This window comes from Chrysochloris asiatica, unplaced genomic scaffold, assembly GCF_000296735.1.
Source record: "Chrysochloris asiatica unplaced genomic scaffold, ChrAsi1.0 scaffold00115, whole genome shotgun sequence".
Taxonomy (NCBI): domain Eukaryota; kingdom Metazoa; phylum Chordata; class Mammalia; order Afrosoricida; family Chrysochloridae; genus Chrysochloris; species Chrysochloris asiatica.
The window spans coordinates 10,437,974-10,458,921 of record NW_006408633.1 but is presented as its reverse complement, the minus strand read 5'-3'; the positions used below and the strand labels follow the sequence as shown (position 1 = coordinate 10,458,921).

At 43.1% G+C, this 20,948-nt stretch overlaps 1 protein-coding gene across 1 annotated transcript in view; it reads right to left on the bottom strand.

The window, feature by feature from the left end:
• The window catches only part of SCFD2 (sec1 family domain containing 2), a 668,469-nt gene that overhangs the window by 656 nt on the left and 646,865 nt on the right, over positions 1 to 20,948 (bottom strand). The gene's annotated exons all lie outside the window — the stretch shown is intronic.

The following is a 20,948-nucleotide window of genomic DNA, read 5'->3' as shown; positions in this document are numbered from 1 at the left end:
AGTTGTTGATGATACTGTCTTTGATTTTTGACCCATGTCTCCTGGCATTTTCTAGGCTGTAATCTATACAGGATCTCTAAGAGTTGGAATGGACTCCAAGGCACCTAACAACAACAACAATCTTTACAGGAGCTGATCACCAGGCCTTTTTCCTGTAAAGTCACTGGGTAGGTTTGAACTGCCAACTTTTGGTTAGCAGCCAAGCACTTAAGGATTGTGTCACTGGGGGTCCAATGATGATGATGATGGTGATAGCAGCTAATATTGATCAGGTCTCTTGTGTCATTTAATTTCTATTTACTCCTCAGAACAACATTATGAAATAGTTGCATGTATTATTCCCACTTTGCAGACAGGGAAAAATATAGGAAGGTTATGGAACTTGACAAGATACACAGTAAATATGTGGCTGTAGCCGGACTCTAATCCAAGAAGGATCCACTGTCCAAATGCATCACTTCTGTGTTGTTGTTGTTAAGTGCTATTGAGTCGGTTCCGACCCATAGCAACCCTGTACAGGGTTTCTGAGGCTGTAAATCTTTATGGGAGCAGAAAGCCTCATATTTCTCTCATGAAACTGCTGGTAGTTTCGAACTGCTGACCGTGAGGTTAGCAGCCCAACTTGTAACAACTACACTACCAGAGATGCTTTAATCTACCCTGGACCACTGGGCTTCTCTGGTCTGCAGTTATGGTGACCTATCAGCTTCCCTCAATCTGGACCTGTCCTAAAGGGCGGATTTGTCTTTGCAGCACTGGGTTGGGGTGTGATGTGCTTTGCTAGGGTCTAGTGAAGTTTCTGCACAAGGAGGTATTTTACATGTAGGATAAGCACTCGACCATAAGGTCCATTTGAACCACAAGGCCGGTGGTTCAAACTCACCAGTTGCCCCTCAGAAACCCTATACAGGGTCACCTTGAGTCAGAACCGACTTGGTAACAACAGGTGAGGAGGTTAATGAGCCTCGGTGTGACGTTTGTAGGCTAAGGACTAGATGGCTAACTGCAGTTCAAACCCACCAGCCGCTCAGTGAGGCTTTCTGTCTGGTAAACATTTACAGCCACAGAATTCCTATATGTGGTCACTATATGAGTTGGAATCGACTTGATGACAGTGAGTTTTGGTTTTGTTGTTGTGAGGTGGGGAGGTCAGGAGGCCTGGTGGTGCTGCTGCTAACGGAAAGGCCATCAACTTACACCCACCAGTGCCTCCGTGGGAGGAAAGATCTGGTGAGAGAGAAGATCTGCTTCCCCAATGATGGCAGCCTTGCCAATCCTCTAATGCAGTTCTACTCAGTTCTACAAGATCACGATGAGTCGGCAAAGCTAAAATTAGTCATATTGGTTTTCCTTTGTAGATTGCATTTCCATTTTCATAGACTGTTTTCAGGATTCTTTCCTTTTCTTTGATTTTGGAAAGTGTTATTATGACACATCTTGTTGATTTTCTACTGGGGAGTATCCTACCTGGGTTTCGTTCAGTTTCTTGAATGTTTATTTTCTCATCTTTCATGATGTTAGGGTAATTTGCTTCCAGCAGCTCTTCCATTATCTTTTCTGTGTTTTTCTTGGTCTCTTCCTGTTTTGGAATTATGATCACCTGTAGCTTATTCCTGTCTATGTTGTCCCAAATGAATCTTAATTTTTCTTACATGTGATTTTTTTTTCTTTCTTTCTGATTGTTCTCCTAGTTTACTGGTATTGAGAGATTTGTCTTTAAGCTAACTAATTCTGGATTCCTTTGATTCAAATCTATTCATTTGCCCTTTCACCCAGTGGCAGCTCTACCGTCTAAAACACCATCAATTGAACTACAGTTAATACCAGCTGCTAGACACTGGATTGGTTATAACAACCTACGTTAAATAAATCCACCTTCAACAGTGAACAGACAATGGAACAAAAGTTTTATCTTTTTGAAGGCAAGTGGTGAATGCAATTGCCTGAGTAGTCCACTTTTGATACCTTAGTATTAAGATTCTGAATTTTTGTATCGTCTCCCATCTTTACGTATTCTGTTTTACTGTTCCTGTAATGCTTTTCTGGAATGTTACATATTTTCCTCAACTTTTCTGACAATAGTATGGTGGTACCTAAGTACCATCCTCCAAAACTCTTTGTTTAAGGCCGCTCCAGTTTCTCATTTTCCTCAAAAACATTTTCTAGTTTTGCCAATGTGACAGCAAAAGGCTTAGCCGAGGAGGAGAGGGCAGTGATGGCTGACGTGGTAGAACTCTTGCCTTCCATGAGAGAGACGTGGGTTCGTTCGTGCAGCACTATCTGCGAGTGGAGGCTATGTGTTGTTATGATGCTGAGCAGGTTTCAGCAAAACTCCTAGACTAAGACAGACTAGGAAGAAAGGCGTGGAGATCTACTTCTGACAATCAGCCAGAGAACCCTATGGTTCACAACCATGAGCTGTGTTGGATTGCCCAGTTGTTGTTAAGTGCTGTCAAGTCGGTTCTGACACATAGCGACCCTGAATAGGGTTTCCAAGGAGCAGCTGGTGAGCTTGAACCACCAACTTTGCAGTTTAAAAAACTCTGGACTCCCCAGTAGGCAAGGTAAAAATGGGCTTACTTGTGCTTACCTACTAATCTGTAGTCAACAATTTCACCTTTTTTCACCATTTTAAAGATTCTGCTTTTAGGTCTGGCTAGCATCTTTTCTCTTTCACAACACCATAACACTTCCTACAGAATCAAAGCCTCTTTAAATGTATTATCCCTGACATGGATGGAATGAGTGGCCAATAAACAAGATAAGCATGGGTTTGCTTACTAATCTGCACATGTTCACTGCAGATTAATAAGCAAGTACAAATAAACCCGTACTTACCTGCTTGTTGGATAACCCACCCTCGGAATTCCACAACACAGCTCCTGAATGACCCAAGGTGAGTCCAAGGCCCACACACAGCATGACTGGGCTTCACCTGGCCACACTGTCTGGCTATGCTTCTGGGGAGCTGTGCAAGTTGGCCCCCCACACTAGCATGATTTTTTTCTAAATTGTCCTAGGTGTCATCAGACAAACTAATGAATCAACGCCCATTTCAACTAACTCACTGGCCCCAAACAAAGTCCACACTGCTGACAAAAAGACAATGAGACTAAAGTCAAGGGAAGGGAGGAGACAATAGGCATTTTAGAGTTGTACTTGTTGTGAAAGAAATGAGGGTGATTTAAAGGTTTTCTTTCTTTTTTTTTTTAAGCACTAGTCTTTGGAAGCATCTATTTGTCTTGTTATTGAAAGAGAATTATCTTAAATATGTTATTGTTGTTGTGAAGTGCCGTCGAGTCGATTCCAACCCATAGCCATCCTGTATAGGGTTTCCAAAGAGCAGCTGGTGAGCTTGAACCACCCACCTTGTAGTTCAAACGGCTTTGCAGTCTGGTGCATTAACCCACAGCACCACACCAAGACTCTATTTAAATATACACATGGTTAATGTCAAGGAGCTCTGGTAGCATAGTGGTTATGAGCCAGGGTGCTAACCTCTAGATCCGCAGTTCGAAACTACCAACGGTTTCACGGGAGAAAGATGAGGTGATCTGCTCCTGTAAAGATTTACAGCCTTGGAAACCCTGTGCAGGGTCACTATGAGTCAGAGCCGACTCCACGGTACTTAACAACAACAACATGGTTAATGTCAGCCAAGACATATTAGCAGGAAAGAAATGCATTGACATTTGAGCTACACATTTTTTCCTGGAAGGCCATGCACTGAGAACTCAAAGACAGTGAGTGGATGTTGTTAGTGGTGTCTGAGTTGGCGCCTGACTCATGCACAGCTGAACGAAATGCTGTCTGGTCCTGTCCTGTGATTGGTTGTGGCTAGTGCTGTTGCGATTCATAGAGTTTTCATTGGCTGATTGTTCAGAAATGGAGCACGAGATCTTATTTCCTAGTTCGTTTTAGTCTGGAAGCTCTGCTGAAAGTTGGTCAGCATCATAGCTGCACATGAGGTGCAGTGGGTAGGAATCGAACCTGGGTCTCCCACATGGAAGGTGAGAATTCTACCACTGCCCTTGAGTATTAGCAGCCTCTCACACACTTTCCTGAAGACCTCCCACTCGCCCACACCATTTAAATCTGTGGTTCTGGAGACGGTTTCTCTTTATTTCAGATATTTTACACCTAGCCTCACAGGTGATTGAGAATGAGGGTTCCAATGCCCAAATGTGCCAGTTCCACTGCAAACATCCTGGGGAAAATATTTTGCTTGGAACCTTCCTCAACTCATCTGTCATTGAAGGAAAAGAATACAAGTAGAAAGGAAGAGAGGAGGCTCAGGAAATAATTCTAAATTGCTATTGTTGTTGTTAAGTGCCATTGAGTCGGTTCCAACCTGTAGCGACCCTGTATAGGGTTTCCAAGGAGTAGCTGATGAGCTTGAACCACTAGTCTTGCAGTTCAAACCAACTTTACAATCCAGTGCATTAACCTGCAGTACCACACCATAGTACTGATTATATATGTACCCATAGTGAAAGATAGATACATATGGCTCTGTTTAAATCATTTGGGAGTGGCGGGGTGTGTGTGTGTGTGTGTGTGTGTGGTTCTTTGCGATCAAGAAACTTGACTATGCCTCAGAGTATGTCAGCAAGAATTATGTAAAGTCCTGCATGAAGGTGACAGGTTGGCTGCTGTTTTATGTGGTCTTATGATTGGGTCATTGGCCTCCTTTCTTTTGAATCTTTCTGGTGAGTTTTTGAAAGCTAAGAATGCACTAGAAAAATACACATATTTATCTGCATCTATTGAATATAACTTTAGGGGGAGGTCCATGGACTCTCTAGGGATTCAAGGACCACCAAGAAACCCTAAAACAGTTGCTGTGAAGTTGATCTGACCTATGTCAACCCATGTGTTGCAGAGTAGACTGCGCCCTAGGATTTTCATGGCTGTGAACTCTCGGAAGGAGATCACCAGGCCATTCTTGTAAGGTGCCTCTTGGTGTGTTCAAACTGCCAGTTTTTTGTCACCCCAGGACTCTTACATAAACCACTGTTGTTATTAAATGCTGTTGAGTCGGTTCCGACTCATAGTGACCCTATATAGATTTCCCAAGGAGTGACTGGTGGGTTTGAACTGCCTACCTTTTGTTTAGCATTCAGTGCTTATCCAACAGTGCCACATCAGGACTCATAGACCCTAAGAAGGTCTTATTCATATATTTTTCAAAAATACACACATAAAGACAAAAATTCTTATGTACTCTCTGGAAATCCCTATATGCTGTATGTATAGTCTTCTGAGCTAGTAGTAGTGAATTTACCCACCCCCACCCCCACCATCAGCCCTTTTGATCCTTAGTTCAGCACCAAGAAGAGGGATTCCTCTCTGACTTAGGTGAGGGCCAGCGTAAAGGTTAAAGGAAATCTATGAGAATACTTAAGCCTTGTTGGCAGGTTCAAGAACTTTGGAAATAAAGGACTATAGTCTCATTTGATGCCAATGCTTCTACAGCAGCAAGGACTGAGGCAAAAGAATTCATATGGGGCCAATGGGATATTGGGCTGCCAGTCATGACTGACAGACTAGGGACCCCTCACAACACACAACCCAGGGGCTGCTGAATGCTGGGCTAGAGGGTGTCTGGGGCCTGCTCCATGGAAGGGGGAAAAGAAACAAATGGAAAATGGAGGAGGCCTACGGATGAAGGAGGTTAGGGAGGAGGAGGGGAGAAAGTAGAACTGAGACCAAGGATCTTTGCCAGGTAATCCCATGGTTAAGAGCACAGCGTGAGGAGGGTCCAGTCTGAGTTAGAGCCCCGTTGGACCTTTTGCCAGATGAGTGAGCCTGGAGAAGCTGCTTAATAACTCTAAGCCTTGACTTCCTCATCTACAGAGTGGGAATAATCATAAGCATTTCATGATTACTATGAGAATCAAATGTGAAAATATTTAATATAAAGGCAGGTCCCAGAGGGGCTTAAAGTCATTATCCTCAGCTGCACTCTCCTTTGTAAGAGTCATGGGAGCTGATGTGAGAGAGGGACCTGGGGAGTGGAGGCACCACTGCCAGCTTCATCCGTCCCTCAGGGTCAACCTGGTGGAATTACGCACTGCCTTAGCACCTTTATTGCTGTCTGAAAAGCCTGCTGTGCACAGGTCTGCTCTGACGCACACAGGGTCACCGTGAGTTGGAACTGACTCCATGGTACCTGGTTTGCTGGTTTTCTTAAGAGGACATACCAGAACTTTAGAATCTAATCACTGCTTACTACTGCACACTCTTTCCCTGCTACCACTATGCAAGTTCCCCATTCTAAACACCCCAAGTCCATTGCTGTTAAGTAGATTCGGATTCACAGTGACCCGACAGGACAGAGAGCTGTTCCCTAAGATTTCGCCGGCTGTGCATCCTTATGGAAGCAGACTATCATGGCTTTCTCACATGGAGTGGCTGGTGGGTTCCAATCACTACCTTTCCATTTGCAGCCAACTGCTTTAGCCACTGCACAACCAAGACTCCTCATTCCAAGCACACTAAACTGTTTGCAGTTTTGCAGCTGGAGTTTGGGGGTTGCTTCTTGGTCTGGAACATGGGTTCCCTCATTCCTGAGTTCTTCACTCACCGTTGAACAATCTGCTCAGACACATTACCAGCTCTCGGAAGCCTTCTGGACCCCAAGGTTGAATATATCTCCAAAGCTGTATGCAACTTACTCTGTGCCTTGTTTCCTTAACTGAGTCTTTTCATTGTTTCTTCACTGAAAGCCCTATATATAGCAGGCCCTTGACATGATGAATTAGTGAATGATTAAACAAATGAATATATGGCCAAGCACAAAGGACACAGTGAGTTTAGCAAGGGACAGCAGGAAGTTTTTCACTCAGGAAGCTTCTAAAAAAAGGAGGGTCAAACAGGCCTGCATACATTTGCTTCAAACCAATTCAAAATTCAACTAACCACGTCTTTAAAATTCCTATTTTGAAGAGCACACAGGACCACACTGCTGGTTGATGGTCCTTTAAAGCATTTTTACATCTTATACATCTTTTGGTATTCAGATTGCTTTTGAACACTTTCCAGATTTCTTAGTCTTTCCAACTATGGGCAGGTCTGTATTATTAGGCTAAAATTGTTCTTAACATTCTAGAAAAGAAGACAAATTAAAAAAAAAAAAAAATCCAAAAATGGAAAAGAAAATGCTCAAGAGAGTCTGAAATTGGCCTATCAGATAGGAAACTTAAACTTTGTCATTCCAAGTATACCAAACCAAACCACTTGCCATCAAGTTGATTCTGACTTAGTGACCTTACTGGACAGAGCAGAACTGCGCTTAGGGTTTTCCAGGCTCTAAATCTTTGCAGGAGAAGACAGACTTATCTTTCCTATGTTGTTGGGTATTGTAGATGCCTTCAGGAGTTAAGCTAGGGGGAGAAAAGTGCACAGAACCTTCATTTGCTGATGGGCCACAACTTAAAATGAAGAGAAATAGCTGTAAACATCCATTGAAAATCAGAACATGTAATGTACGAAGTATGAATCTGGGAAAATTGGAAGTTGTCAAAAATGAAATGGAACACATAAACATCGATATCTTAGGCATTAGTGAGCTGAAATGGACTGGTATTGGCCATTTTGAATCTGACAATCACATGGTTTACTATGCAGGGAATGACAAATAGAAAAGGAATGGTGTTGCATTCATCGTGAAAGAGAACATATCCAGATCAGTCATGAGGTCTAATGCTGTAAGTGATAGGATAATATCCTTGCGCCTACAGGGAAACCCAGTTAATACCACTACTATTCAATATAATGCACCAACCACTAAAGCCAGTGAAGATGAAATAGAAGAATTCTACCAACTTCTTTCATCTGAAATCGATCAAACATGCAATCAAGATGTATTGCTCATTACTGGTGATTGGAAAGCAAAAGTAGGGAAAAATGAGGAAGGACCACTAGTTGGAAAATTTGGACTTGGTGATAGAAATAATGCTGGAGAATGAATGATAGATTTCTGCAAAACAAATGATTTGTTTATTTCAAATACCTTCTTTAGACAGCATAACAGAAGACTATACACATGGACCTCGCCAAATGGAACACATAGAAATCAAATTGACTACATCTGTGGAAAGAGAAGATGGAAAAGCTCCATATCATCAGTGAAAATTCATACTCGTATGCAAATTCAAACTGAAGTTGAAGAAAATGAAAACAAGTCCACGAGAACCTAAATATGACCTTGAATTTATCCCACCTGAATTTAGAGAGCATCTGCAGAACACATTTGATACATTAAACACTAAAGACCGAAGACCAGAAGAGTTGTGGGATGACATCAAGAAAATCATACATGAAGAGAGTGAAAAGTCATTAAGAAGACAAGAAAGGAGGAAAAGGTCAAGATGGATGTCAGAGGAGACTCTGAAACTTGCTCTCCAGCATAGAGATGCTAAAGCTAATGGAAGAATTGAAGAGGTCCAAGAGCTGAACAGAAAATTTCAAAGATCAGCTCAAGAAGATAAAGCCAAATACTATAATAAAATATGCAAAGATTTGGAATTAGAAAACCAAAAAGGAAGAACACGGTCAGCATTTCTCAAGCTGGGGGAACTGAAGAAAAAATTCAAGCCTCGACTTTCATTATTGAAAGATTCTCTGGGCAAATTATTGAACGATGCAGAATGCATCAAGAGAAGATGGAAGGAATACACAGAATCATTGTATCAAAAGGAAATGGTTAATGTTCAACCATTTCAAGAGGTAGCATACGATCAAGAGTCAATGATACTCAGGGAGGAAGTCCAAAGTGCATTGAAAGAATTGGCAAAGAACAAGGCACCAGGAATTGATGGAATAAAAATTGAAATCTTTCAAGAAAGTGAGGCGGCACAAGAGGCACTTACTCATCTCTGCCAAGAAATTTGGAAGACAACTATCTGGCCGACTGATTGGAAGAGATCCATATTTGTGCCCATTCCAAAGAGAGGTGACCCAACGGAATGCGGAAATCATCGGACAATCTCTTTGATATCTCAAGCGAGTAAAGTTTTGCTAAAGGTAATACAGAAACAGCTACAATCATACATTGACAGAGAACTTCCAGAGGTTCAAGCTGGATTCAAAAGAGGCCGTGGAATGAGAGATATCATTGCTGATGTCCGATGGATCTTCGCTGAAAGCAGAGAATATCAGAAAAATGTTTACCTATGCTTTATTGACTACGCAAAGACTTTCATTGTGTGGATCATGACAAGCTATGGACAACATTGAGAAGTATGAGTATTCCAGAACACTTAATTGTACTTCTGAGAAATCTGTACCTGGACCAAGAAGCAGTTGTTCGAACAGAGCATGGGAACACTGAATGATTTAAAATTGGGAAAGGTGTGTGACAAGGTTGTGTTCTTTCACCATACTTATTCAACCTGTATGCTGAGCAAATAATACGAGAAGCTGGATTCGATGAAGAAAAATGTGGCGTCAGGATTAGAGGAAGACTCATTAACAACCTGTGATATGCAGATAATACAACCTTGCTTGCTGAAAGTGAAGAGGACTTGAAACATTTACTGATGAAGATCAAAGAACACAGACTTCAGTATGGATTGCATCTCAATGTCAAGAAAAAATCCTCACCACTGGACCAATAAACAACATTCCTATCAATGGAGAAAAGATTAAAGTTGTCAAGGACTTCATTCTTCTTGGATCAACTATAAACATTTGCAGAAGCAGCAGTCAAAAGATCAGACGACATATTGCATTAGGTAAATCTGCTGCACAAGAAATTTTTAAAGTGTTGAAGAGCAAAGATGTCACCTTGAGGACTAAATCAGGTGCGCCTGACCCACGTCATGGTATTTTCAATAACCTCATATGGATGCGAAAGCTGTGGACAGTGAATAAGGAAGATCGTAGAAGAATTGATGCCTTTGAATTGTGGTGTTGGAGGAGAATACTAAAAGTGCCATGGACTGCCAAAAGAACCAACAGATCTGTTTTGGAGGAAGTGCAGCCAGAGTGCTCCTCCGAGGCCAAGATGGCTAAACTTCGTCTCTCATTCTTTGGACATGTTGTCAGGAGGGAATAGTCACTGAAGAAGGATGTCATGCTGGGTAAGATGGAGGGTCAGAGAAAAAGAGGAAGACCCCCAACAAGATGGATCAGCCAGGTGGCATCATTGATGGCATTAAGTGTGGCAGCGGTAGTGAGGTTGGCCCAGGATCGGACATTGTTTAGTTCTGCTGTGCATGGGGTCGCTATGAGTCAGTTCCGACTCGATGGCACCTGACAACAACAACAACAAGTTGGTTCCAACTCATTATCAGCCAAGTATAGGGTTTCCAAGGAGCGGCTGGTGGGTTTGAACCACCAACCTTGTTTATCCTACTGTGCCACACCAGAATTTCCATCGTTCTTATGTTGTTAAGTGCCATCTTGTCAGTTCAGACTCATAGCGACCCAGTATAGGATTTCTGAGGAGAAGCTGGTGGGTTTGAACTGCTGACCTTGTAGTTCCCAGTTCAGTGCTTATTCTACAGTGCCACATTAGGAGTCTTCCTAAAACCTCAAACATGTTATACCAGGCAAGTGAATATCAGAGAATTTTTCAGAGAACTGGTCTGTTCTCAGGCAACAGAAAGCATGAAAATGCAACTGTTGCTCAGTTGTTTTCCCTGTGTGTTCTAATCTTTTCCTTATCCTTTTCAATGCCTTTGACCTTCCTTCTTCAACTCCCTCTCTTTTTGTTTTTTTCTTTCTCCTCAACTTGGGCCTTAGATCTGGGTATCATTCAGGGTTCAAGGGTATGCTGACCTCAATCCTGGTCAACTCCACCTGCCAAAAGGGGCAGAGGTGCTGAGCCTCTTTCTCAGACAGAGGAGTGCAAGGCCTTCCCAGCATGCGCTGAGAGCTGTCCACCCTGCCACACCCACACCACTCAGATACCTCCCACAAGGCCCTCCCAGCATGCTCTGAGATCTGTCCACTCTGCCACACCCACTCAGATACCTCCCAAAAGGGCCTCCCAGCATGCTCTGAGATCTGTCTTCCCTGCCACACCCACTCAGACACCTCCCACAAGAACCCCCAGAGAGCAGGACATCTTGGTTGACCTTAAGCAGACATTATACCTAAACATGAGATACATGGCATTTAATTGGTACAATTTCTTTGTTATTAGGTGCCATTGAGTCCGTATCGACTCATAGTGACCCTATGCACAACAGAATGAAACACTGCCCAGTCCTACGTCAACCTCACAATCATTGCTACATTTGAGCTCATAGCTGCTGCACTGTGCCAATCCATCTCACTGGGAGTTTTCCTCGTCTTATCTGACCCTCCATTTTACCAAACATGATATTCTACTCCACCGACTGGTCCCTCTGGACAATATGTCCTAAGTATGAGAGACAAAGTCTGGTCATCCCGGCTTCCAGGGTGCCTTCTGGCTGTACTTCTCCCAACACAGATTGGTTTGTTCTTTTGGCAGTCAATGATACTTTTAATATTCTCTTCCAACACCATAACTAAAATGCATCAATTCTTCTACGGTCTTCCTTATTCACTGTCCAAATTTACCATGCATGTGAAGTCATTGAAAATACCATGGCTTGCGTCAGGTGTACCTTAGTCCTCAAACTGACATCTTTATGCCTCAACACTTTAAGGAAGTCTTGCGCAGCAGATTTGCCAAATGCAATCCTTTTGATTTCTTGACTGCTGCTTCCATGAGTGTTGATGTTTGATCTGAGCAAAATGGAGTCTTTGACAACTTTGATATTTTCTCCATTTATCAAGATTATATTTATTGGTCCAATGATGAGGATTTTTCTTTTCTTTACATTGAGGTGCAATCCATACCGAAGGTTATGGTCTTTGATCTTCATCAGTTAAGTATTTTAAGTCCTCTTGGCTTTCAGCAAGCAAGATTGTATCATTTGCATATCACAGGTTGTTAAAGAGTCTTTCTCCAATCCTGATGTCATGCACTTCTTCATATAATCCAGTTTCTAGGATTATATGCTCAGCATACAGACTGAATAAATATGGTGGAACAATACAGCCCTAATGCATACCTTTCCCAGCTTTAAAAGCATTCAGTGTTCCCATGTTTTATTTTAACAACTGTCTCTTGGTCCATGTACAGATTCCTCATGAGCACAATTAAGTGTTCTGGAATACTGATTCTCCACCATATTGTTCATAGCTTGTCATGATCCACACAATTGAAGGCCTTTGTATAGTCAATAAAGCACAGGTAAATATCTTTCTGGTATTCTCTTCTTTAAACCAAGATCCATCGGATATCAGCAATGATATTCCTTGTTCCATGTCCTTTTCTGAATCCAACTTGAACTCTGGAAGTTTTCTGTCAATGTATGGTTGCAGCTGTTTATGAACTTTCCTTAGCAAAAATTAGGTTGTGTGGGATATTACTGATATTTTCCAATGACTTCTGCATTCTGTTGGGTCACCTCTCTTTGGAATGGGCACAAATATCGTTGTCTTCCAAATTTCTTGGCATAGATGAGTTAGTGCCTCCAGTGCTGCATCAGTTTGTTGAAAGATTTCCATTTGTATCCCATAAATTCCTGTGCTTTGTTCTTTGCCAATGCTTTCAGTGCACCTTGGATTTCTTCCTTCAGGATCATTGGCTCTTGATCATATACTACCTCTTGAAACGGTTGAAAGTCGACCATTTCTTCTTGGTACAGTGACTGTGTATTCCTTCCATCTTCTCTTGATGCTTTCTGCATCATTCAGTATTTTGCCCATAGAATCTTTCAATATTGCAATCAAGGATTAAATTTTTCATTCAGTTCCCTCAGCTTGAGGAATACTGAGCATGTTCTTCCCTTTTGGTTTTCTACTCCAGATCTTTGCACATTTTGTTTAAATATTTAACCTTATGTTTTTGAGCTCCTTTTCTGAAAGTTTCTGTTCATCTGTTATACCTCCTCATTTCTTCCATTTGCTTTAGCATCTCTATGCTGGAGAACAAGTTTCAGAGTCTCTTCTGACATCCATTTGGTGTTTTCCTTTATTTCTTGTCTTCTTAATGACCTTTTGCTTTCTTCCTGTATGATGTTCTTGATGTCATCCCATAACTCTTGTGGTTTTCTGTCTTTAGTGTGTGTCTAATGCATCAAATCTGTTCTTCAGATCTCAAAATTCAAGTGGGATGTGTTCAAGGTCATATTTTGACTCTTGTGGATTTGTTTTCATTTTCTTCAGCTTCAGCTTGAATTTGCATATGAGCAATTGATGGTCTGTTCCATAATCTGCCCCTGGCCTTGTTGTGGCTGATGAAATGGAGCCTTTCCACCATCTCTTTCCACAGATATAGTCAATTTGCTTTCTTTGTATTCCATCTGGTGAGGTCCATGTGTATAGTTATCTTTTATATTATTTAAAATGGTATTTTCAGTGAAGAAGTCATTGGTCTTGCAAAATTCTGTCATGTGATCTTCAGCATTATTTCTATCAACAAGGCCCTATTTTCCAACTACTGATCCTTCCTCTTTGTTTCCAACCTGTGCTTTCCAAACACTAGTAATTATTAATACATCTTGATTGCATGTTTGATCAATTTAAGACTGAAGATGTTGGTAGAATTCTTCAGTTTCATAGTAACTGACTTTAGTGGTCGGTACATAAATTTGAATAATAGTGGCATTAACTGGTCTTCCATAGGTGTATGAATATATTATCCTATCACAGACAGCGTTCTACTTCATGACTAATTTTGATACATTCTTTTTGATGATTAATGCGACACCATTCCTCCTCAATTTGTTATTCCTGGTATAGTCAACCATGCGATTATCAGGTTCAAAATGACCCTTACTAGTCCATTTCAGCTCACTAATGCCTAGGATATCATTGTTTATGTGTTCCATTTCAGTTTTAAAATTTCCAATTTTTCTAGATTTATACTTCATACATTCCAGGTTCTGATTATTAATGGATGCGTGTTTACAGTTGTTTCTCTTCATTTTGAGTTGTGCCCCATCAGCAAATGAAAGTCGTGAAGCTTTACTCTATCATGGTCAACTCAACTTTGAGGAGGCAGCTCTTCCCCAGTCGTATTCTGAGTGCCTTCCAACCTGAGGGGCTCATCTTCCGGCACTATGTCTGACGGTATTCTGGTGCTTCTCATCATGTTTCAGTAGTCAGTATTCTGGGGCTGTTACTGTTCCACTGTTATTCATAAGGTTTGCAGTGACTAAATATTTGGAAGCAGTCCGTTGCTCCTTCTTCCCAGTCTGTCTGCATCTGGAAGCACATCTGAAACCTGTCCACCGTGGGTCACCCTGCTAGTATTTAAAATACCTGTAGCACAGCTTCCAGAATCGCAGCAACATGTAAGCCACCACAATAGGACAAACTGACAGATGAGTGGTGGAACTTGGTTCCCTTCGGGAAGCCTGAATTACCTTGTAGCTGCTGGACGAATACCGTTTAGGTATCAATAAAGGTTGCTAACTGCAGCCAATGCTGCAGTGACAGTTCTGAGGATGCCGTTCACTCATCAACAGCAGGCCCCTGGGATGAGGAGAACTAGGATAGCAGCAGCATATTCTAGGTGCCTTTGAGATGAGGATGGAGGTCCCCAGGGTTCCCCACGAGCCTCATGACCAAGCCCGACAAGCAGCCTTCAGGGTGCCTCCTAAGGTGCTCTGCTCCAGCTGGAAGAGGGGCTTGTCAGACTTGGTTCTTTGGCTTGCCCTGAACAAGTCGCAGCAGGTGACAGTCCTCTTGGCTTCCAGCTCTCAAGACCGTCTCTAATTTGTAGGTGTCAGAGCTGTCCTGCTCTGTTTCTGCTGAACATGGAGGGCGCAGAGCAGTCTAGGATCTAGGTTTCAAATCTTCCTGATTTCTAGCATGGAGACTAAAAAAGAAACAAAACCTCAAATTCCCTGCCATAGAGTCAGTTCTGACTCCTAGTAACCCTGGGTAGTAACCGAGGCTGCCAGAAAGCCTATCTTTCTCCCAAGGAGTGACTGGTGAGTTTCAACTGCTCACTTTGGTGTTAACAGTCTAGTGCTTATCCTAGAGTGCCAACACAGAGACTAGGGCAGGAAACAACAAAAAGAAACCAGTTGCTTTTGAGTCTGTCCAGAGTCATGACAATCCCATGTGTGCCAGAGAAGAACTGTGCTCCACAGCGTGTTCAATGACTGATTTCTCAGAAGTAATCCTCCAGACTTTTCTTCCAAGACACCTCTGGATGGATCTGAACAGCCAGTCTTTTGGTTAGCAGCGGAGACAGTTAACTGTTTGTACCATTCATGGGCTCTAATTTGAAAGGAGTAAGGGATAGATGTCTTTTTCCCTTTAATTTTTTTTCAACTTGGGAGACTCTTCCCAATAATGAACCTGCTTATGCACAGTTAACAACTGCTCATTTATCCATTTGATAAAATAGTTTTTTGATCACCTGTCATGTGCACGGTATTGTCCGTCTTTATTGGGAGTCCTGGTGTGGTACTGTAGGGTAACTCCTAGACCACCAGTTCATACTCACCAGCCACTCCTCAGAACCCCTACGCAGGGTCGTTATGAGTCGGAACCAACTCAACAGCACTTAACAACAATATCCATCTCTATTTGCACATGCATGTGTGCATGCACCCCCCTTCACACACATATACTCATGTTGTTGTTGTTAATACTCATATACACCTATGTTAAACATTGAATTGCGAGTCCAGAGGGTCAGTGGGTTAAATGAATGGACATGATCAGTCACCATCAACTCTTACTGGAAAGGGCATTGTGAGCTGTCTGACTGCTTTCACTTGCCCTGGTATAGTTGGTGTGCTACACTTTGTTATTGTTGTTAGATGCCGTTGAGTTGGTTCCAACTCATAGTGATCCTATGCGTGACAGAATGAAACACAATCCAGTCTTGCACCATCCTTACACTTGTTGTTATGTATATTGCACCATAACCTGTTGTTATGTATATTGCACCATCCTTACACTTGTTGTTATGTATATTTGAGGCCATTGTTGCTGCCACTGTGTCAATCCAAGAGTTAGAGGACTAGCTGGGTAACCCAACCATTAGTTAATATGTTCAGCTCCAAACTGAAAGGTTGGTGGTATGAGTCCACCAAGAGATGCCTTGGAAGAAAGGTCTGGTGATTTACTTCTGAAAAATCACCCACAGAAAATCCTCTGGCACCTAGTTGTACTCTGACACAATGGGGTTGCTATGACTCAAAGTCTATGGAAATTGGTTTTTAAAGAACTGGGTTTATGAGATTTCAAATCGTCTCATCACCTCTGTCTCTTCCAGTTTTTTTTTTTTTTTTTTTTAAATATCACCTAACTTCTCTCCCTGGGTTTCCCATCAATTTCAGAAGAACTTGCCTCAAGGTTTAAGAATCTGCATTCAGATATCCCGGAACTCTCAACATTGTGTGGAAAGCTGGTGTGGATGAACATATTTTAGGGTCTGTTTCTTTTTCAATCACCCCCTCGCTAAGTGTCCCACCCCAGAAAGGTCTGAGAGTGCATGTGTGACTGCAGGCGGTGTCTCCCTCCTCTTCCTGAGCTGGCCTCTCCCTGTCATTTTCTTCCCACAATCATAGGCTTTTGCTGGCCTCTGCCTCCCATCCAGCTGCAGAGCTCAGCCTACCAGGCAGCGAGTGACTGAGGACACAGAGCTGGTGCCAGGCAAGAGTGCTCCAAAGCCCAGGGCAGCTGGGGACGCCTCCTGTCTAGTGCTTGTGGCTGCGAGGGGCCTGCGGTGGGCCGAGCTCCAGTTTGTCTACCAACAGCATGTTCTTCAAAAGCCAGGGGCTGAGAGAACAGAGAAAACTGGCCCTTTTTAGAAAATCTTAATGCTCCTACAGGCCTAACAGGGGAGAAGGTGAAACTTGTGGTAGGAATATGGTTTCTAGATGCCCGTTTCTCATGCAATTCTCATCACTTTTTGTGAAAGAATTCATTTCTGGATGCGCTGTAAGAAAAGGCTATCAGTTTCCTTCAAATAGCCGATGTCTGCATGTTTGTCAAATCTCAAATTCATGAGGTGGTGGCTGCTAGGTGTGTTGAGTTGATTCCGACTTTACGTGACCTAGTGTGACAGAGTCCAACCACCCATGGGGTTTTCTTGGCTGTAATCTTTAGAGAAGCAGACCACCAGATCTGTCTTCCATGGAGTAGCTGGGTGGGTTCAGACTGTACTGAAACATCTGCACACCATGCAGTAGACTCTCAGCTCCTCCTAGTCACTTCCCACGGAGCACCCACCTGCTCCTCTGTCGTCCTCACCATCAGATGCTCTTCCCTTGTTTATGTTGTCTCTCCCTGTTCAGATGGGAGCTCCCTGAAAGCAGGCACTCCTCTGGAGCCCTCACTGTCTGTCCTCAGTGCAGAGAGCAGCATCCACAGAGTTGATGTCCAATGGATGTTTGTTGAGTAAGCAACTAAGCTCCTGTACTTTGATCCAAAAAGAGCCCTCAAATATGTAAATTGGGTAGATACAGATGACTAGCAATTGATATGAAAGACAGTGATTTTGATGTCATTTGGCAGTTAGGTAATGGTATGGTGTGATGTGATCAGCTAATCAGTTGTAAAGGGATTAAGATGGGATGCAGCACCCTTACTAAAGTCACAGCTTTGATCAAATATTAGGGGAATTTCCCTAGGGTGCAAAGAGCAAAGATGTCAGTTTGAGGACTAAGGTGCACCTGACCCAAGCCATGGTATTTTCGATGCATGTGAAAGTTGGACAGTGAATAAGAAGCTCTGGTAGCATAGTGATTATAAGTCAGGTTGCTAACTTCAAGGTCAGCAGTTCAAAACTACCAGCCATTCTGCAGGAAAAAGATGAGACTTCCTGTTCCCATAAAGATTTATAGCCTTGAAACCTCTATGCAGTGTCGCTATGAGTCAAAACCGCCTCCACGGCACACCACCACAACCACTACCATAGAAAACTTGATGCATTTGAGTTATTGTGTTGGAGGAGAATATTAAAAGTGCCATGGACTGCCAAAAGAACAAAAAGATCTGTGTTGGAAGAAGTGCATCCAGAATGCCCCTTGGAAGCCAGGATGGCCAGATTTCATCTCTCATACTTCGGATATATTATCAGGAAGGACCAGTCCCTAGAGAAGGACATCATGTTTAGTAATGTGGAGGGTCAAGGAAAAAGAAGAAGACCCCCAATGAGATGGATTGGCAAAGTGGCAGCATCAATGGGCTCAAGCTTAGCAACAATAGTGTGGTTGGCCCAGGACCAGGCAGTGTTTCATTCTGTTGTGCATAGGGTTGCTATGAGTCAGTACTATCTCAATGGCACCTAACAACAACAACAACAAATCCCTAGGGTGTGGCCTGTATCACCTTTTATCTTACAAAAAATAACAGAAGAAAAAAGCTAGCATAGGAAGGGCTGCAGTACTACCAAGAAAGAGGAGCCAGGGTACAGCAAGTCCTTTGGAGCCAGGGTCCCTGTGCTGAGAATCTCCTAGACCCAGAGGAAGAGTTGATCCTAAGACACTCTTATCCAAGGATCCAAGGAATGCTGAGCCTACAGAAGTTGAAGGGAGATAAGGACCTTCTTCCAGAGCTGACACAGAGAGAAAGTTCTCCACTAGAGCTGGTGGCTGGAACTTAAACTTTGAGCCTCTTAAACTGTGAAAGGAGTCCTGCTGTGGCACCATAGGATAAACACTGGACCGCAAGATTAGTTTGAACCACAAGGTTGGCGGTTCAAACTCACCAGCTGCTCCTCAGATACCTTACACAGGGTTGATATGAGTCGGAACTGACTTGACAGCACGTAATAACAACAACAAACCACGAGAGAATGAATTTCTGCTTGTTAAAGCCATCCACTTGTAGTATCTAATAGATAATCAAGTCAGAACTATTCTCCCAGCTCCCAGATGTGTCTTCATGGTCTGTTGGAGTATAGGTTCAATAACACCAATCCTCTTCAACTCATTCACATATTCGTCAACAGAAGTCTATACCTAGTAGACTGGAGGCACAGTTCCATTTACCATCCAGCTGGAGCAGCCAGACCTATTTCCACCACACTTATAATAACAGGAAGCTCTGGGCAGAGAACTAGCTGTTGGGCAGGGCAGCTGCATGTCTGTCAAGGTCTAAGAAAGGGAGATTTACCTCAGCAGGTGGCACTAAGCAAACATTCAGGTAATCCATCTCCTTCCTTCAAGCACTAGGATTTGAAGGGCACTGTGATAAATAACCCATCCTGTTTTTCTCTGCTACTTTCAGAGGCTTCCTAGGGAGATTTTGCACAAAGCCATCAGGGCAGTTCCTTAAGCACAAATTCTTTGAGCAGCTCTTTCTGTGGATGACTGAGCCCAGGGTCAGACTGTAGCAAAGCCACAGCAGATTTCAGGCCTCTGTTGTCAAACTCAGGTCACACAGTTTAGAAAACGTCTGCATTTTCTCTTTGTAGAGTGGCGATTAACACGTCTGTCAGGTGGTTACAATGCATCTGTTTTTCAGGAGAGCTAAGGATTTCATTCAGCATGTTAAGGGCAAGAAGTGTGCTTTCTGGTTTAAAAACAAACAAACAAAAAGTCTTCAAAAAATCACTCATTCATTAAGTGGATTCTTAACACTGATCACAGAGAGAGTGTTAAATGAGGCAGAATGAACCAATTTATCAGAAATTTCATCAGCTATGAACATCACAGGTGGTAGCAACAGCAGAAATGGTCATAGGCAGTGAGTGGCCACTCTCCAGCTACGGAAGCTACACGTACAGATCCCAATCTTGGGCTGGATGGCTGGGGGAAACCGGGAAACATGCAGCCCTGCCATCCCAACAGCACTGACTATTCCCACCAAGCCAATTCTCCTGCAGTCCATCCATCCATCAAAACACAAGGCTAACTGAGCTCCTGCCATGTGCTCAGGCCCGGGAAGCCCCAACCTTCGTCTTCAAGGAATTCCTGCTTGGTTGAGGCAACTAGACTACCACATATGAGCTAGTCAGCAAGCAGCCCAGCGCTGTGTTGCTTAGCATGGACTGTGGATGTCAGAGGAGAGGTAAGGATGGCATGGATCAACACGGAGGAATTCCCAGAAGGGAGAATGGTGCTCCTCTGGTTGATGAGTTGTTGTTGTTAAGTGCTGTTGAGTCGGTTCCAACAAATAGCGACCCTGTATAGGGTTTCTGGGGAGTGACTGATGAGCTTGAACTGCTGACCTTGTGGTTCAAACTGACTTTGCAGTCCAGTGCATTAACCAGCAGCGCCACACCAAGACTCTGCCCCCTTGATTCCTGTGCACCAGCGGATCCTCACGTGCCAGCATCCCACCTAAAGAACACACCCTTACATCTCTCTGCTTTGCCTTCTCCAAAGTTGGAAAAGCTGTGTGGTTTCATGAAGAGGTGCCCCAAATTTGGGTGGCTTCCTTCCAAGCATTGAGAAGATAAGACTCCTGATGAAAGTCAATGGGAAGATATCCCAGACTCCTTGTTCTCCACCACAGGCCAATTCTGAGACATATAATATCGCCAAGAGACTGAGCCCCCATTGTCCGCAGCTGTCATCAACTCAACAATATACCCTTTTTTAGCTTTCCCCCTTTATTTGATGGTGTTAGGTGTTGTCTAGTCCATTCTAACTCATAGCGATCCTATGTTGTTGTGGTTGTTCAGTGCTATCAAGTCAGCTCCAACTCATAGTGACCCTGTATAAGGTTTCCAAGGAGTATTGGGTAGGTTTGAACTGCTGAACTTGTGATGATCTTAAAGCGCCATACCAGGAGTCCATGTTGTTGTTAGGTGCCATTGAGTCAGTACCGACTCATAGCGACTCCATGAACAGCAGAACGAAACAATGTCCGAACCTGGGCCAACCTCACTACTGTTGTCACACTTAAGTCCATCGATGCTGCCACCTGGCCAATCCATCTCATTGGGGGTCTTCCTCTTTTTCTCTGACCCTCCATCTTACCAAACATGATAT